Below are 18,378 nucleotides of genomic sequence, written 5' to 3' on the forward strand. Positions count from 1 at the left end.
GCTTTGCTATCTCTTGTTCATCTATGAGCCCTGATCAATCCTCTGTAAATAATCCCTTTCTCCAAAATTCCAGCTGAGTGTGTTTTCTGCTGGGACCCTGGATGGTACAAGGAGCATACATAATTTTTATAATTGGAAAATTTGTACAAAGGACCACCCCCGCCTCCCACCTCCCAAAAGGAAGCACTCTTCACGACGTGGAGAGGGCTCTCAGTTTCCAGACTTCAGGGTGATTATTTTTGTTTCATTTTTGAGCCCTCACATGAAATTAGGCTTTAGGCTAGAACACCTATTTCTTAGAAAAAACACACTTTCTCCTGGAGAGAAATTCTAGAAAGCAGTCGCGGGCTATTGACAAACTATAATGCTGTAAAGGGTTCTGGCCAAAAAGGAATCAAGAGAAAATCTCCATGGGGAGAAGGTGGCTCGGAAAGTGGCTCATCATCTGTAGTGCCAGCTGTGTGCCCAGTTGGGCAGTCACGGACAGAGCTGTGCTGAGTGGAGACCTGCCTCTGTGGCCACTGGAAACTCACCAGCCCCTGTGGCGTCTGGGCTCAGCAACTGCCAGGCTCCCAGGGGGTAAGTGATACAGTTTGTTCAGTCCGGGGGTGGGTATGGTGGTATGAGGCGGTGGTGGGGCTGGCTGACGGGGAAAGCGGGGCTTGGCACGTTACAGCACACTGCTCCGCTGTTACATCTCGATTGACAGGCTGACTTTTCCTCAGGAGGAAGTGTGGGGAAGAAATTCACAGTTGCAGGGCAATAAAGAGCTGCCCGGTGGACCTCCCTCTCCGCCAAGAGGCTTCGTGGCTCCAGAGTTCCAGAGGGGTGTGCGATGGGGAGGAGGGAGGAATAAGCTGCTGTACTCAAGAGTGTGATCACCTTTGCAGAAAGTTTCCAGTGGCAAGTGGGTTGAAGACAGCGAGCTTAGGGGAGCCAGCATCGTACAGAAGACTGAAACTGAAGGCAAGGGGAGGGGGTCTGAGAGGAGAACTGTAAACTGCTTATAAAGGACAGGGATGGAGGGGGAGGCTCAATACAAGAGGGTGTTGGACAAAGCCAGTTAAAAACTCCAGTCTCAACACTTTGGTCAGTGACAGGCCCTATTTTCCTTACACTGCGAACTGAATTCTTAGGTGAGTGAGCTTAATTTTCTACACTAACTTCTAAGCCCCATTATCAAGGGGACTGTGTTTATTGTGTTCATTGTGACAGTGAATTAATTGACTACCCACCATAAAAATGTTGAGCCCTGTGCCAAGTTCTAGGAACACAGAGATAAACAAAAGTCCCTGTTCACATGAGGCTTACAGTCTGAAGGGAGGGATAGGTATCAAAAACATGACCATGCATTAACAACCTAGCTGCATATTAGAGCCATCTCATAGCTCTTGAAAAATATCTATGCTTCGGTTCCTACCCTGCAAAGACTCAGACTTGATTGGTCTTGGAATCGACCCTGGTATGGATCCTAAATGACTCTATTGTTTGGCTTAGTCTGAGAATTCCTCTTCTAAGTACTCTCAGGGTTTCATGAAACATTATTCCCATGAAACATCCAATGATGCTCAAGTTAAATTTGGGAAACAATTTATCATATGTATCAGATATTAAAGACTCCAGTAAGTTCTATAGTAAAGAAACCTATTTAAGCTTAAAAATATATGACAGAAGTAAAGATGTTTGCAAGCCGAGACCACTACTTTGGAGAAAAGGTGAAAGATATGATAGAACTTATAATAGGCATGATTTATATTAAACACTTGAAAATGCTTCCCTGAAGAAATTACTTATAATAGAGCCATGAACAATCAGTAGGCAGACAATGGGAGAGCAATGTTCTAGGCAGAGGGATCATTGTTTATTTATTTATTTATTTATTTATTAAAAATTTTTTTTTGCGGCACGCGGGCCTTTCACTGTTGTGGCCTCTCCCGTTGCGGAGCACAGGCTCCGGACGTGCAGGCTCAGCGGCCATGGCTGACGGGCCTAGCCACTCCATGGCATGTGGGAATCTTCCCGGACCGGGGCACGAACCCGTGTCCCCTGCATCAGCAGGCGGACTCTCAACCACTGCGCCACCAGGGAAGCCCCATTGTTTTTTTAATTGAAGTATAGTTGATTTACAATGTTTTGTTAGTTTCTGGTGTACAGCAAAGTGATTCAGTTTTAGTTATATATATATATGTACATATATATTCTTTTTCATATTCTTTTCCATTATGGTTTATCCCAGGAGATTGGATAGAGTTCCCTGTGCTGTACAGTAGGACTTTGCTACATTTAGACCTATTCTAAACGTAATAGTTTGCATCTACCAACCCCAAACTCCCAGTCCATCCCTCCCCCACGCCCCTCTCCCTTGGCAACCACAAGTCTGATCTCTGTGTCTGTGAGTCTGTTTCTGTTTCATAAATAAGTTCATTGTGTCATATTTTAGATTCCACATGTAAGTGATATCATATGGTATTTGTCTTTCTCTTTCTGACTTAGTTCACTTCGTATGATAATTTTTAGGACCATCCATATTGCTGCAAGTGGCATTATTTTGTTCTTTTTTATGGTTGAGTAATATTCCATTGTATGTATATACGTGTGTGTGTATGTATATATAACATCTTCTTTATCCATTCATCTGTCGATGGGTCGATGGACATTTAGATTGCTTCCATGTCTTGGTTATTGTAAATAGTGCTCCTGTGAACATTGGGGTGTATGTATACTTTTGAATTAGTTTTCTCCAGATTTATGCCCAGGAGTGGGATTGCTGGATCATATGGCAACTCGATTTTTAGTTTTTTAAGGAACCTCCATACTGTTTTCCATAGTGGCTGCACCAATTTACATTCCCACCAACAGTGTAGGAGGGTTCCCTTTTCTGCACACACTCTCCAGCATTTGTTTTTTGTACACTTTTTTTTTTAAGCAGAAAAGAAATTAATTGGAAGGATTTCTGGGACCTCACAAAATTGACAAGAAAGCTGAAGCACCAGACATGAAAAATGTGCAAGAGTGAAGAGGTCAGGCAGCTGAAAGCACAGCCGAGGTCAGGCCCCAGGAGCAGTATGAATGGGAAACCACTTGGCTCTGCTGCTACCACCATAAAAATCTCCAACTGTTTCAGCTTCTTTGTGTCACCAGGTCAAGCTTCAAGTCCTAGGTGGGGGCATCCAGTTGACTAAACTTAAAACATTCCCACAGCCAGGGAGAAGGAAAGAGAAGACATCCTCTTTTTAGTTTTTTTTTTAATGGGAAGTGGAGTCCTGCCATTCACTTAATTTTTGACTCATTTCAAGTAGCAGAAGTGTTCATATGCCAGATAATCCTTCTCCATTTTGGAATAGTAGACCAATTTCCACTTGGCAGTCAGGATCAATTATGCCAGCTAACACCATAATTCCCTCCTTTGCCTGTTGTTCCAGAGGCATGAGGAATTTGACGTTCTTGAGTGGCAACTTTAACTTCCAGTTCAGTGGAATCATGGTTATATTACCTGGTGGAAACATTCTTCCTTCTAGAATTAAAACCACTACAAAAACTCCTCAAGTCACAAAGGAAGACAGCAGCATAGAAAGCAGAGAGGAGATGATCTGCTAATATTGGAGGGTCTCCTGCAGAGGCAGGGGGCGGCTGTGGCCCATTGCATGGACAGAGACACAGGTAGTGGCAGCCCTGGGAAGTTCTCATTGGTGTGAGCCCTCTCAGAGGCCGCCATTTTCTTAAGACCTGGTCCCACCCCTATTTGTATGTCTCACACCAATCAGAATGGCCATCATTAAAAAGTGTGCAAACAGGGGTGGGGCCAGGTCTTAAGAAAATGGCGGCCTCTGAGAGGGCTCACACCAATGAGATTTGCATTTCTGTAATAACTAGTGATGTTTAACATCTTTTCATGTGCCTGTTGGCCATCTGTATGTCTTCTTTGGATAAATGTCTATTTAGGTCTTCTGCCCATTATTTGATTGGGTAGTTTTTGGTTGTTTGTTTGTTATTGAGTTGTATGAGCTGTTTGTATATTTTGGATATTAATCCCTTGTTGGTTGCATCATTTGCAAGCATTTTCTCCCAGTCCATAGGTTATCTGTTCATTGTTTTTTGAATTTTATTTTATTGTTTATACAGCAGGTTAGTATTAGCTACCTATTTAATACATATTAGTGTATATATGTCAATCCCAATTTCTCAATTCATCGCACACCCCACCTACCCCGCTTTCCCCCCTTGGTGTCCATACGTTTGTCCTCTACATCTGTGTCTCTATTTCTGCCTTGCAAACTGGTTCCTCTGTGCGATTTTTCTAGATTCCACATATATGCATTAATATTATTGGTTTTTCTCTTTATGATTTACTTCACTCTGTGTGACAGTCCCTAGGTCCATCCATGTCTCTACAAATGACCCAATTTCATTCCTTTTTATGGCTAAGTAATATTCCATTGCATATATGTACCACATCTTCTTTATCCATTTGTCTATTGATGGGCATTTAGGTTGCTTCCATGACCGGGCTGTTGTAAATAGTGCTGCAGTGAACATTGGGGTGCATGTGTCTTTTTGAATTATGGTTTTCTCTGGGTATATATATGCCCAGTAGTGGGATTGCTGTGTCATATGGTATTTCTATTTGTAGTTTTTTAAGGAACCTCCATACTGTTCTCCATAGTGGCTGTATCAATGTACATTCCCACCAGCAGTGCAAGAGGGTTCCCTTTTCTCCACACCCTCTCCAGCATTTGTTGTTTGTAGATTTTCTGATGTTGCCCATTCTAACAGGTGTGATATGATACCTCCTTGTAGTTTTGATTTGCATTTCTATAATAATTAGTGATGTTGAGCAGCTTTTCATGTGCCTCTTAGCCATCTGTATGCCTTCGATGGAGAAATGTCTATTTAGGTCTTCTGCCCATTTTTTGATTGTTTTTTTTTTTTTTAATATTGAGCTGCATGAGCACAATATATACATATTTATATATGTAAATATATAAATATTTATATATTTTGGAGATTAATCCTTTGTCCATTGACTCATTTGCAAATATTTTCTCCCAGTCTGAGGGTTGTCTTTTCGTCTTGTTTATAGTTTCCCTTGCTGTGAAGTTTCATTAGGTCCCATTTGTTTATTTTTGTTTTTATCTCCATTACTCTAGAAGGTGGGTCAAAAAATATCTTGCTCTGATTTATGTCAAAGAGTGTTCTTCCTGTGTTTTCCTCTAAGAGTTTTATAATGTCCAGTCTTAACATTTAGGTCTTTAAGCCATTTTGAGTTTATTTTTGTGTATAGCGTTAGGGACTTGTCTAATTTCATTCTTTTGCATGTAGCTGCCCAGTTTTCCAGCACCAATTATTGAAGAGACTGTCTTTTCTCCATTGTATATCCTTGCCTCCTTTGTCATAGATTAGTTGACCATAGGTGCATGGGTTTATCTCTGGGCTTTCTATCCTGTTCCATTGATCTATACTTCTGTTTTTATGCCAGTACCATATTGTCTTGATTACTATAGCTTTGTAGTATAGTCTGAAGTCAGGGAGTCTGATTCCTCCAGCTCCGTTTTTTTCCCTCAAGATTGCTTTGGCTATTCGGAGACTTTTGTGTCCATACAAATTATAAGATTTTTTTTGTTCTAGTTCTGTAAAAAATGCCATTAGCAATTTGATAGGGATTGCATTGCATCTGTAGATTGCTTCAGGTAGTTTACTCATTTTCACAGTATTGGTTCTTCCAATCCAAGGACATGGTATATCTCTCCATCTGTTTGTGTCATCTTTGATTTCTTTCATCAGCATCTTATAGTTTTCTGAGTACAGGTCTTTTACCTCCTTAGGTTGGTTTATTCCTAGGTATTTTATCCTTTTTGTTGCAGTGGTGAAGGGGATTGTTTCCTTAATTTCTCTTTCTGACCTTTCGTTGTTAGTGTATAGGAATGCAAGAGATTTCTGTTCATTAATTTTGTATCCTGCAACTTTACCAAGTTCATTGATTAGCTCCAGCAGTTTTCTGGTGTCATCTTTGGGATTATCTATGTATAGTATCATATCATCTGCAAACAGTGACAGTTTTACTTCTTCTTTTCCAATTTGTATTCCTTTTATTTCTTTTGCTTCTCTGATTGCCATGCCTAGGACTTCCAAAACTATGTTGAATCATAGTGGTAAGAGTGGACATCCTTGTTTTGTTCCTGATCTTAGAGGAAATGCTTTCAGTTTTTCACCATTGAGAATGATGTTTGCTGTGGGTTTGTCATATGTGGCGTTTATTATGTTGAGGTAGGTTCTCTCTATGCCCACTTTCTGGAGAGTTCTTATCATAAATGGGCATTGAATTTTGTCAAAAGCCTTTTCTGCATCTATTGAGATGATCATATGGTTTTTATTCTTCAGTTTGTTAATATGGTGTATCACATTGATTGATTTGCATATATTGAAGAATCCTTGCATCCTTGGGATAAAGCCCACTTGATAATGGTGTATGATCCTTTTAATGTGTTGTTGGATTCTGTTTGCTAGTATTTCATTGAGGATTTTTGCATATATGTTCATCAGTGATCTTGGTGTGTAATTTTCTTTTTTTGGTAATATCTTTGTCTGATTTTGGTATCAGGGTGATGATGGCCTTGAAGAATGAAGTTGGGAGTGTTCCTTCCTCTGCAATTCTTTGGAAGAGTTTGAGAAGGATGGGTGTTAGCTTTTCTCTAAATATTTGATATAATTCACCTGTGAAGCCATCTGGTCCTGGATTTTGTTTGTTGGAAGATTTTAAATCACAGTTTCAATTTCATTACTTGTGATTGGTCTGTTCATATTTTCTATTCCTGGTTCAGTCTTGGAAGGTTATACCTTACTAAGAATTTGTCCTTTTCTCCAGGTTGTCCATTTTATTGGCATAGAGTTGCTTGTAGCAGTCTCTTATGATGCTTTGTACTTCTGTGGTGTCCATTGTAACTTTTTCTTTTTCATTTCTAATTTTATTGATTTGAGTCCTCTCCCTCTTTTTCTTGATGAGTCTGGCTAAAGGTTAATCAATTTTATTTATCTTCTCAGAGAACTAGGGACACATACAGACGGAAAGTGTGGGGATGGTAAAAGATATTCCATGCAATTGTTCTTTGCTATTGATGTTTGCTATTGTTTTCTTTGTTTCTATTTCATTTATTTCTGCTCTGATCTTGATGATTTCTTTCCTTCTACTAACTTTGGGTTTTGTTTGTTCTTCTTTCTCTAGTTCCTTTAGGTGTACAGTTAGATTGTTTATTTGAGATTTTTCTTGTTTCTTGAGATAGGATTGTATTGCTGTAAACTTCCCTATTAGAACTGCTTTTGCTGCATCCCATACATTTTGGATCATCGTGTTTTCATTGTCATTTGTCTCTAGGTATTTTTTGTTTTCCTCTTTGATTTCTTCATTGATTTCTTGGTTATTTTGTAAAGTATTGTTTAGACTCCCTGTGTTTGTATTTTTTAATGGTTTTTCCCCTTTAATTTACTTCTAATCTCAAAGCATTGTGGTCGGAAAAAGTGCTTGATATGATTTCAATTTTCTTAAATTTACCGAGGCTTGATTTGTGACCCAAGATGTGATCTGTCCTGGAGAACGTTCCATGTGCACTTGAGAAGAAAGTGTAATCTGCTGTTTTTGGATGGAATGTCCTACAAATATCAATTAAATCTATCTGGTCTACTGTGGCATTTAAGGCTTGTGTTTCCTTATTAATTTTCTGTCTGGATGATCTGCACATTGGTGTAAGTGAGGTGTTAAAGTCCCCCACTATTACTGTGTTACTGTCGATTTCCTCTTTTATAGCTGTTAGCTTTTGCCTTATGTATTGAGGTGCTACTATGTTGGATGCATATATATTTATAATTGTTATACCTTCTTCTTGGATTGATCCCTTGATCATTATGTACTGTCCTTCCTTGTCTCTTGTAACATTCTTTATTTTAAAGTCATTTTATCTGATATGAGTATAGCTACTCCAGCTTTCTTTTGATTTCCATTCGCATGGAATATCTTTTACCATCCCCACACTTTCAGTCTGTATTGTCCCTAGGTCTGAAGTGGGTCTCTTGTAGATAGCATATATATTGGTCTTGTTTTTTTTTATCCATTCAGCGAGTCTGTGTCTTTTGCTTGGAGCATTTAATCCATTCACATTTAAGGTAATTATTGATATGTATGTTCCTGTTACCATTTTCTTGATTGTTTTGGGTTTGTTTTTGTAGGTCCTTTTCTTCTCTTGTGTTTCCCACTTAGAGAAGTTCATTTAGCATTTGTTGTATGGTTTTGGTGGTGCTGAATTCTCTTAGCTTTTGCTTGTCTGTAAAGCTTTTGATTTTTCCATCGAATCTGAATGAGATCCTTGCTGGGTAGAGCAATATTGGTTGTAGGTTCTTCCCTTTCATCACTTTAAATATATCATGCCACTCCCTCTGGCTTGTAGAGTTTCTGCTGAGAAGTCAGCTGTTAACCTTATGTGAGTTCCCTTGTATGTTATTTGTCATTTTTCCCTGTTGCTTTTAATAATTTATCTTTAATTTTTGTCAGTTTGATTACTAAATGTCTTGGTGTGTTTCCCCTTGGGCTTATCCTTCTTGAGACTCTCTGCACTTCCTGTACTTGGGTGGCTATTTCCTTTCCCATGTGAGGGAAATTTTTGACAAAAATCTTTTCAGATATTTTCTCAGGTCCTTTCTCTCTCTCTTCTCCTTCTGGGATACTTATAATGCAAATGTTGGTGCATTTAATGTCCCAGAGGTCTCTTAGGCTGTCTTCATTTCTTTTCATTCTTTTTTCTTTATTCTGTTCTGGGGCAGTAAATTCCACCATTCTGTCTTCCAGGTCACTTATCCGTTCTTCTGCCTCAAGTATTCTGCTATTGATTCCTTCTAAGGTATTTTTCATTTCAGTTTTTGTATTGTTCATCTCTGTTTGTTTGTTCTTTAATTCTTCTAGGTGTTTGGTCTTTAATTCTTCTAGGTCTTTGTTAAACATTTCTTGCATCTTCTCAATCTTTGCCTCCATTTTTTCTCCAAGGCCCTGGATCATCTTCACTATCATTATTCTGAGTTCTTTTTTTGGAAGGTTGCCTATCTCCACTTCATTTAGCTTTTTTTCTGGGGTTTTATCTTGTTCCTTCATTTGGAACATAGTCCTCTGCCTTTTCATCTTGTCTATCTTTCTGTGAATGTGGTTTTCGTTCCACAGGCTGCAGGGTTGTAGTTCTTCTTGCTTCTGCTGTCTGCCCTCTGGTGGATGAGGCTCATCTGAGAGGCTTGTGCAAGCTTCCTAATGGGAGGGACTGGTGGTGGGTAGAGCTGTGTTTTGCTCTGGTGGACAGAGCTGAGTAAAACTTTAATCTGCTTGTCTGCTGATGGGTGGGGCTGAGTTCCTTCCCTGTTGATTGTTTGGCCTGAGGCGACCCAGCAGTGGAGCCTACAGGCTCTTTGGTGGGGCTAATGGTGGACTCTGGGAGGGCTCATGCCAAGGAGTACTTCCCAGAACTTCTGCTCCCAGTGTCCTTGTACCCGTAGTGAGCCACATCCACCCCCACCTCTGCAGGAGACCCTCCCACACTAGCAGGTAGGTTGGTTCCGTCTCCTACAGGGTCACTGCTCCTTTCCGGTACCTGGTATGTGCACTACTTTGTGTATGCCCTCCAAGAGTGGAGCCTCTCTTTCCCCCAGTCCTGTCAAATCCTACAGTGAAATCCTGCTAGTCTTCAAAGTCTGATTCTCTGGGAATTCCTCTTCCTGTTGCCAGACCCCCAGGTTGGGAAGCCTGATGTAGGGCTCAGAACCTTCACTCCAGTGGGTGCACTTTTGTAGCATAATTGTTTTCCAGTTTGTGAGTAGCCCACCCAGCGGTTATGGGATTTGATTTTACAGTGATTGCACCCCTCCTACCATCTTATTGTGGCTTCTCCTTTGTCTTTGCACATGGGGTATCTTTTTTGGTGAATTCCAGTGTCTTCCTGTCGATGATTGTTCAGCACTTAGTTGTGATTCTGGTGCTCTCGCAAGAGGGAGTGAGTGCACATCCTTCTGCTCCGCCATCTTGAACCAATCTCCTCTGGCCTCTTCTTCTATGCTGTTAATCTTTATGAGCCTACTGGAGGCTGGAGGAGAGAGTTCATTCCTTTGTTTCTCCAGCTTCTAGAGGCTGTTGCATTCCTCTGTTTATGTGTCCCTTCTTGGTGTCCGTTCATTTTGTTTTGAGTTTCCTTTGCCATGCAAAATCTTATAAGTTGGATTAGTTCCCATTTGTTTATTTTGCTTTTATTTCTATTGCCTTGGGAGACTGACCTAAGGAAACATCGGTACGATTTATGTCAGAGAATGTTCTGCCTGTGTTTTCTCAGAATTTTATGGTGTCATGTCTTATATTTAAGTCTGTAAGCCATTTTGAGTTTTTTTAGGTGTATGGTGTGTGGGTGTATTCTAACTTCATTAATTTACATGTGGCTGTCCAGCTTTCCCAACACCACCTGCTGAAGAGACTGTGTTTTCTCCATTGTATATTTTTGCCTCCTTTGTCAAAGATTAATTAACCTTAAGTGTGTGGGTTTATTTCTGGGCTCTCTATTCAGTTCCATTGATCCATATGTCTATTTTTGTGCCAGTACTATCCTGTTTTGAATACCATAGCTTTGTAGTATTATCTGAAGTCTGGGAGGGTTATGCCTCCAGCTTTGTTCTTTTTCCTCAGAATTGCTTTGGCAATTCTGGATCTTTATGGTTCCATATAAATTTTAGGATTATTTGTTCTAGTTCTGTGCAAAATGTCATGGGTAATTTGATAGGGATTGCATTAAGTCTGTAGATTGCTTTACCAATGTTTTATATTTCTCAGCATATAAGTCTTTCACCTTGGTAAGGTTTATTTCTAAGTATTTTTAATGTGATTTTTATGTGATGTTACTTTCTCTTTTGTTATTTCATTGTTAATGTAAAGAAATGCAACAGAGTTCTGTATGTTAATCTTGTATCCTGCTACCTTGCTGAATTCGTTTATCAGTTCTAGTAGCTTTTGTGTGGAATCTTTAGGGTTTTCTATATATAATATCATATCATCTTCATATAATGACAGTTTTACCTCTTCTCTTCCAATTTGGAAACTTTTATTTCTTTTTCTTGTCTGATTGCTGTGGCTAGAACTTCCAATATTATGTTGAACAAAAGTGGTGAGAGTGGGCATCCTTGTCTTGTTCCAGATTTTCGTGGGAAAGCTTTCAGCTTTTCACCATTGAGTATTATGTTGGCTGTGGGTTTGTCATGATTAACTTTTATTATGTTGAGATGTGTTCCCTCTTTACCCACTTTGAGAAGAGTTATTATCATGAATGAATGTTGAATTTTATCAAATGCTTTTTCTGCATCTATTGAGATGATCATGTGGTTTTTGTCTTTTCTTTTGTTGGTGTGGTTTATCACATTGATTTGCATATTTGGAACCGTCCTTGTAACCCTGGGATGAATCCAACTTGACTGTGGTGTATGATCTTTAATTGTGTTGTTGGATTCAGTTTGCTAATATTTTGTTGAGAATTTTTGTATCTATATTCATCAAAGATATTGACTGTAATTTTCTTTTTTGGTATTTCCTTTTTCTGGTTTTGGTATCAGGGTGATAGTGGCTTCATAGAATGACTTTGGGGGTGTTCCCCCCTTTTCAATCTTTTGGAAGACTTTGAGAAGGATCAGTATAAGTTCTTTGTATGTTTGGTAGAATTCCCCAGTGAAGCCATCTGGTCCTAGACTTGTTTGCAAGGAGTTTTTTTTTTTTTTTAACAGACTCTATTTCACTTCTAGTGATTGGTCTGTTCAAATTTTCTGTTTCATCTTGATTCAGTTTTGGTGGACTGTATGTTTCTAGAAGCTTGTCCATTTCTTCTAGATTGTTCAATTAGTAGGCATATAATTGTTCATAGTATTCTTTTATTTTTTTTGTATTTCTGCAGTATCAGTTGTTATTTATCCTCTTTCATTTCTTTTTTTGCTTATTTGGGTTCTCTCTCTTTTCTTGATGAACCTGGCCAGAGGTTTGTTGATTATGTTTACCCTTTCAAAGAACCAGCTCTTAATTGTATTGATTGTTTTTCTATTTTTTTAAATCTCTATTTTATTTATTTCCTCTCTGATCTTTATTATTTCCTTCCTTCTGCTGACTTTAAGTTTTGCTTTTTCTAATTCTTTTAGGTGGTAGGTTGGGTTGTTTGTTTGAGGTTTTTCTTGTTTTGCTGAGGAAGGTCTGAATCACTATGAACTTTCCTCTAAGAACTGTTTTTGCTTCATCCCATAGATTTTGTATGGTTGTGTTTTCATTGTCATTTGTCTCAAGGTATTTTTAATTTGCCTTTGATTTCATCACTGACCTATTGGTTTTTTAGTAGCATGTTGTTTAGTCTCCATGTAATCTTTGTTTCTCATTTTTCTTTTTGTGGTTGATTTATAGTTTCATGCTGTTATGATCAGAAAAGATCCTTGAAATCATTTCTACCGTCTTAAATTTGTTGAGGAGGTGTTTTGTGTCCTAGTACGTGGTCAATCCTAGAGAATGTTCCATGTGCACTTGAAAAGAATGTATATTCTGGTTTTTTGGGGTGTAATGTTCTGAAAATATCATAAGTCTAACTGTTCTGTTACATCACTTAAGATATCTGTTGCCTGATTGATTTTCTGTCTGGAAGATCTGTCCATTGATATGAGTGGGGTGTTTAAGTCTCCTACTATTATTGTATTTGGCAAAGGGATCATCATGTGCAAAGAACATGCAGCAGGGGAAATGGTTTAAGATCAGAAAGAAGGCCAATGCCACTGGAATGTAGGAGGTGAAGGGAAAAATGAAAAAGACAAGATTTCTGCCTTCAAGGAACTCCTCATACCTTAGAGAAAAACATTCCAAAAACTCCTTATTACTCTATGGATCTATGCTTTTCCAAATATATCAGGAAGAAGACATCAGTGTCAGGAATAACCCTTCACTAGCTGATATAAAAACCCAGTTTCATGTTTGTCCTTACCTAGCTTACATAATTTTTTGAAATAGCAGATATGCTTTCATAAGTTGTTGGCTTAGGCTAATGCTAGTATTAGGTCATGTTTACTGAACATACAGCCTGGCTAAGAAAGAGAACTGACTTGGAGATTGAATCAAGATGCCAAACTGACACATGCCTGCCTACCCTTTTTCTCTCCAAATCTCTTAAAAGATAAACAAGGTATATAAAAGTATATCAATTACTTAGAAAACAAAAAAGCGAGCTATACATACCCATTTCTCTCCTCCTCATTTCCTCCTTAATTTCTAGCAACCACTAATCTGTTCTTTACTTTTATAATTTTGTTATTTCAAGTGTTATATAAATGGAATAATACACTGTGTAGCTTTTGAGGATTGGCTTTTTTACTCAGCATAATTCTCTGGAGATTCATCCAGGATGTTGAGTATATCAATAACTTTGTTCCTCTTTATTGCTGAGTAGTATTCAATGGCATGAGGGTGCCACAGTTTGTATAACCATTCACCTGTTGAAGAACATCGGAATTGTTACCAGTTTGGGGCTATTACAAATAAAGCTGCTGTAAACATTTGTGTACAGGTTTTTATATGAACACAAAATTTTCATTTTTCTAGAATAAATGCCCAGTAGTGTAATTGGTAAGATGTATGGTATTTTCATGTTTCGTATTTTAAGAAATTGCCAAACTGTTTTTCAGAGTGCCTGTATTATTTTACATTCCCACCAGCAATGTATGGGGTGATCCGATATCTCTGCATTCTGGCCATTTGGTGCTGTCACTATTCTAAATTTTTTGGTACTGTGATACGCATGTAGTAATATTTCTTTGTGGTTTTAATGAGTCTTTCCCTAATGGAAACCTAATGAATTATTATTATACAGTGGAACATGAGCAGAGAGTATTCTGAGAGGGAAAGTAAAAACTACTCTTGGGAAAATAGGTACCACCCTGAAAGGATAATTTGAAATGAATTTTGAATAAGATAATGGTAAGTAGGGTAAGAAAGAAAAAACTATAATTAGAAATTTGAGGAAAATACATAGGAAAGGAAATATAATCAAAGTATACTACTTGAGTTTGCAATGTCAAAAACTTACACTCATAATAGGATAAGCATTGTTGCCTTAACTAAAAATAGATATATAATTACACTGAGAGAATAAGAAAGTGTAGATGTATGTGGTATTGTGAGAGAGTTAAATGATTTTCTGTTATAATTCTAATTGCATACATAAGACCTGCAATTGCTAAATCAAAAAATAGCCATAGAAGCTTATTGATTAAAGTAGACAGGTAACTATGAGAAGTAGAGGAGTTAAAAAGCAGCTGGCTCTGAGGGGAAGAAGGATGGTAATAATGGAGCAAATAAGGGTTGCTTTTTCATGACAAATAAGCCTTTCAGTGCAAATTTGCTTTTTAATACTATTCTTATAAGGATATATCACTTTGGACAAAAAAAATTAAAAGTGTGTAGAAAGAGACTCTCAGAGTAAATAAATTTAACTCTATACTTTTTACCAGAGACAAATGTATTTCAAGTGTTATGGAAAGGATGAAAATAAAAAGAAAGAAAAGACAGGAGGCAAATGGAACACAGAAAGCAATGTTAATTACAAACAGAAACGGAGGCAAACAGCATTAAGCAAGACACATAAAGCAGCTTCTCAGAGATCAAAGATTAAAGGGACAAGTACTTTAGAAAAAAACAGGGATTTCAATAACACACACACACACATTCCTGCTTTATACCCAATAGGGTTTACACATTCTTTTCAAACACCAAGTAATGTACATATCCACGATTCATTGGTTAGCCACAGGTAAGAATTTAAAAAAATTGTAATATAATACAATTAGAAATTAACAATAAAACTATGGCAAAAATATGGCCAGTTAGAAGTTTAAGATAACATATAAAAACTTTGGTTAAAGTGGAAATGAAACAAATTATAAATTATTTATAAAAAAGTGATCATTATAGCAATGCATTTTAAACTTTTTGGGTATGGACAAAACAGTAATCAAGGGAAAAATTATAGCCTTAAAATCCATGAATTAGACACAAAAATAAATAAACAAGTAAATTAAGTTTTCAAAAAAAAAATTTAAAAACTAGGAAAGAAGTAATAAAGTAAACCCATGGAAAGCAATAGGAATTGGCAAAGCTAAAGCCAAAAATTAATAAAATGGAAAATAAGCAAGAAACACATTTTATGAATCAAAAAAGTTAATTCTTCAAACAAACCAATAAAATAGACAAATGATCAACACTTCTAAAAAAAGGGCACAAATACATGACTTTTGAGGTTCTAAAGGGTCTCTAACCACAGGGGAGATTTAAAAATTGTGTTCAACACTCTATCCATAATCATAATCCAAATGAAGCTTCTGTAATTTGGTAAAAGAGATCTACCAGAAGATTACAGTAGACATCATACTTAATAGTAAAATATTAGATGCATGTTGACAAAAGCAGGTAAGAGAGAAGAACACCTACTATCCCAGTTACTATACATAATATAATGGGAACTAGAATTCACATTGATTCTGGTTAATGAAGTGAGATCTGAAAAAGAATGCAAAGTATTAGACAGGAAGGGACAAAATGATCCTTTCTTGAAGATGAAATGACAAAAAATATTCATGAGGTGCAGGACAATCTACTGGGAAGAAAAAGGCTGTTACTAAGAGAGCTCAGTAAAGAAGTCAACTAAAGATTGTTTTAAAATTACAATAGCTCTTCTACTGTCCCACAATAGCCCATTAGAGAATATCTTGAAAAGAGAGTTATTTAGCCACAAAAACTGTAAAATATATCCAGCATGAAACTTTACATGAAAGAAGACCAATAAATAAATAAAATTATTAAACTTTCCTGAATATGTAAAATTCAACTTTATTCAGAAGACATGTCATGGATGGGAAGTCTTTCCAAATTAATTTAGGAATATGATGGTATCTCAATAAGACTTAAAAAATTCAACTTGACAAGCCAAATCTAAAATTCATCTTGAAGGGAACGTATTACCACAGGGAGGGACTTGCTCTACCAGATGTTAAAATATACTATGAGGTTATTCTATGGCATTAGCGTAAGTATAGGCAGATCAGTGAGACAGTGTGAATACATAAACATTTCCACTTCCAGTTGACAATCTCAGAAAAAAATATTCTCACAGGGAAGAGACACATACTAGGATTGCAACATTATATAGTAGGAAAAAAATCGAAACCACCTATGTTCATCTGTGGGAGAATGATTAAGTACATTATGGCATCTCTGTCTATGGAATAGCAATACTATACAGCTATTTAAAAGAATGAAGATCCAAACACACTGACATTTGTATATTGTTGAACTGAAAAAAAATCTAGCTATGTAACTAGACAAGTAGTAGGATATTTATATTAGAGCACACAAACAAAACTATACATCTGTGTGTATATACATGTATGTGTACGTGCATCAAGAAAGGATTTGTAAGGGTATACATTAAACTCGTAAGAGAGATTAACTTGGTGATAGGGATGTGACCTTGGGGGAAGGGTAAATCGCGACTTTTTGTTTGAAATTTTTATTTTTCATCGGAGTATAGCTGATTTACAGTGTTGCATTGGTTTCAGGTGTACAGCAAACTGATTCAGTTATACATATACCTATATCTATTCTTTTTCAGATTCTTTTCCCATTTAGGTTATTACAGAATATTGAGTAGAGTTCCCTCTGCTATGCAGTAGGTCCTTGTTTGATTATCTGTTTTATAACTAGTAGTATGTATATGTTAATCCCAAAACTCCTAATTTAGCCCTCCCCACCACTTTTCCCTACAAAGGCTTTAATAATTTGCAATGAAAGCCTTTGTAGGGAGGAATTAGGGGGGCAGTTTCTAATCTGTGAGGGAACAAGATGAGAAGAGAGGTGGGAAAGGGCATCATCCAAACCAGGGTGCTGCCCACGTGCACTGGAACAACTACAGCAGCATCATGTCAGTGGCAGACTCCAAAGTGTTACCACTTCAAGGCCTGCTTTTGAAAAATAAGCTAGAAAATAATCCATCCTGTAGATGGAAAATAGATGCTGCACTGCACCTGTTTAAAGGATACCTTCCTATCCACCCCTAACCCTGCAAAGAGCAGTAAAATCACTTTTGAAAATGTTTTCTGCTTTGGGACTACTGGGAAATGACATATCCTCTGCCGGTGAGAGCTCCAGATAGGTCACCCAAGGCGGCGAGGAGAAAATGTGGAATGAAGTTCTGACAATTGTCCAAAGCATCAACGTATCTGAAATAAGTCTAGTTTTGCTCTGTAAGCCATGGAACCTGGTGAGATGGGACCAAGAGATGCAAGCACTCTTTGAGTCCAAGGAGGAAACACCTAGAAACAGACTGTAGCTCTCTTAGCTTCATTTTTCTGTTTTCAGGGAAGATGCAGGCAGAAAAGTCCAGGGGGGTCTCACTCAAAACTCTTTTCTGGGTTTTAAGCTGAAATTTACACCTTTAATCTCCAAAGTGTGATGGCAGTTGGCCTGGTGCATTGCCCTTGGGGCCTGAAGACGCTGTGTATAGAGATGCTCTTTAAAATATTTCTGGATATCAACAAACTTGTATTTGAAAAAAGAAAACCCAAACCAAACCAAAACAAAACCGGACATGTTGATGAGTTGAGTGTAAATAAGAAGAACCAGAAGGATTCAGATTTTCTTTCAAAAACTGGCTTAAGCGTGAAGGGGGAAGAGATCCAGGTGTCAAAATAGGCTCGAGGTTTTGCTGAACCCGGAAGTTCTGGAGAACAGTATGAGATGTATTTGCCAAACCCTAAATACTGCAGGGTTAAACCTTCCCTCTAACCAATTAGATAACTGCCATTTCATTCTGTGGGTTTCTTAATTGCTTCTTCTCTTTTAATGCAAACAAAATAGCCTTGTCTCAGGGTAATTTTGCTAATATTTTTATAATTAAATAATTACTTCAACCCTGAATTAAAACCTGTCCTGCTATCTCCAGGTACAGTAGTCTGGCTGCTGTTTTAAATTCAAATAACCCTTGAGAGCGGTCAGGTTAAGGACTCCATTTATAACCTTATAAATTAACAGAGGGAAACCGACTCCATAATGCAACAGACAATTCTATTTATAATGCTTAATTAAGCCCCTCCAGTCACTAACAAAACCCATTTGTGACCTTTCATTTCAACGTCCCCCAAATGCAAGTCTCCTGAGATGATATGTGGTAATATGTGAATGTTGATAGAATTTGCCGGCATTATGGTCAGGTATTATATACCTGATGGTCTGGATAACGTAGCTCCTGATAGCCCACTAATCAAATGTAAGAAAATGTCAAGTTGGGCAGCATGGATGAA

General features: G+C 37.7%; 1 protein-coding gene across 1 annotated transcript in view; it reads right to left on the reverse strand.

Annotated features, from left to right (window-relative positions):
* ANKFN1 (ankyrin repeat and fibronectin type III domain containing 1) overlaps positions 1-18,378 on the reverse strand; it is a 157,202-nt gene that overhangs the window by 102,043 nt on the left and 36,781 nt on the right. The window lies entirely within an intron of this gene.

This window comes from Mesoplodon densirostris, chromosome 18 (genome assembly GCF_025265405.1).
Source record: "Mesoplodon densirostris isolate mMesDen1 chromosome 18, mMesDen1 primary haplotype, whole genome shotgun sequence".
NCBI lineage: Eukaryota > Metazoa > Chordata > Mammalia > Artiodactyla > Ziphiidae > Mesoplodon > Mesoplodon densirostris.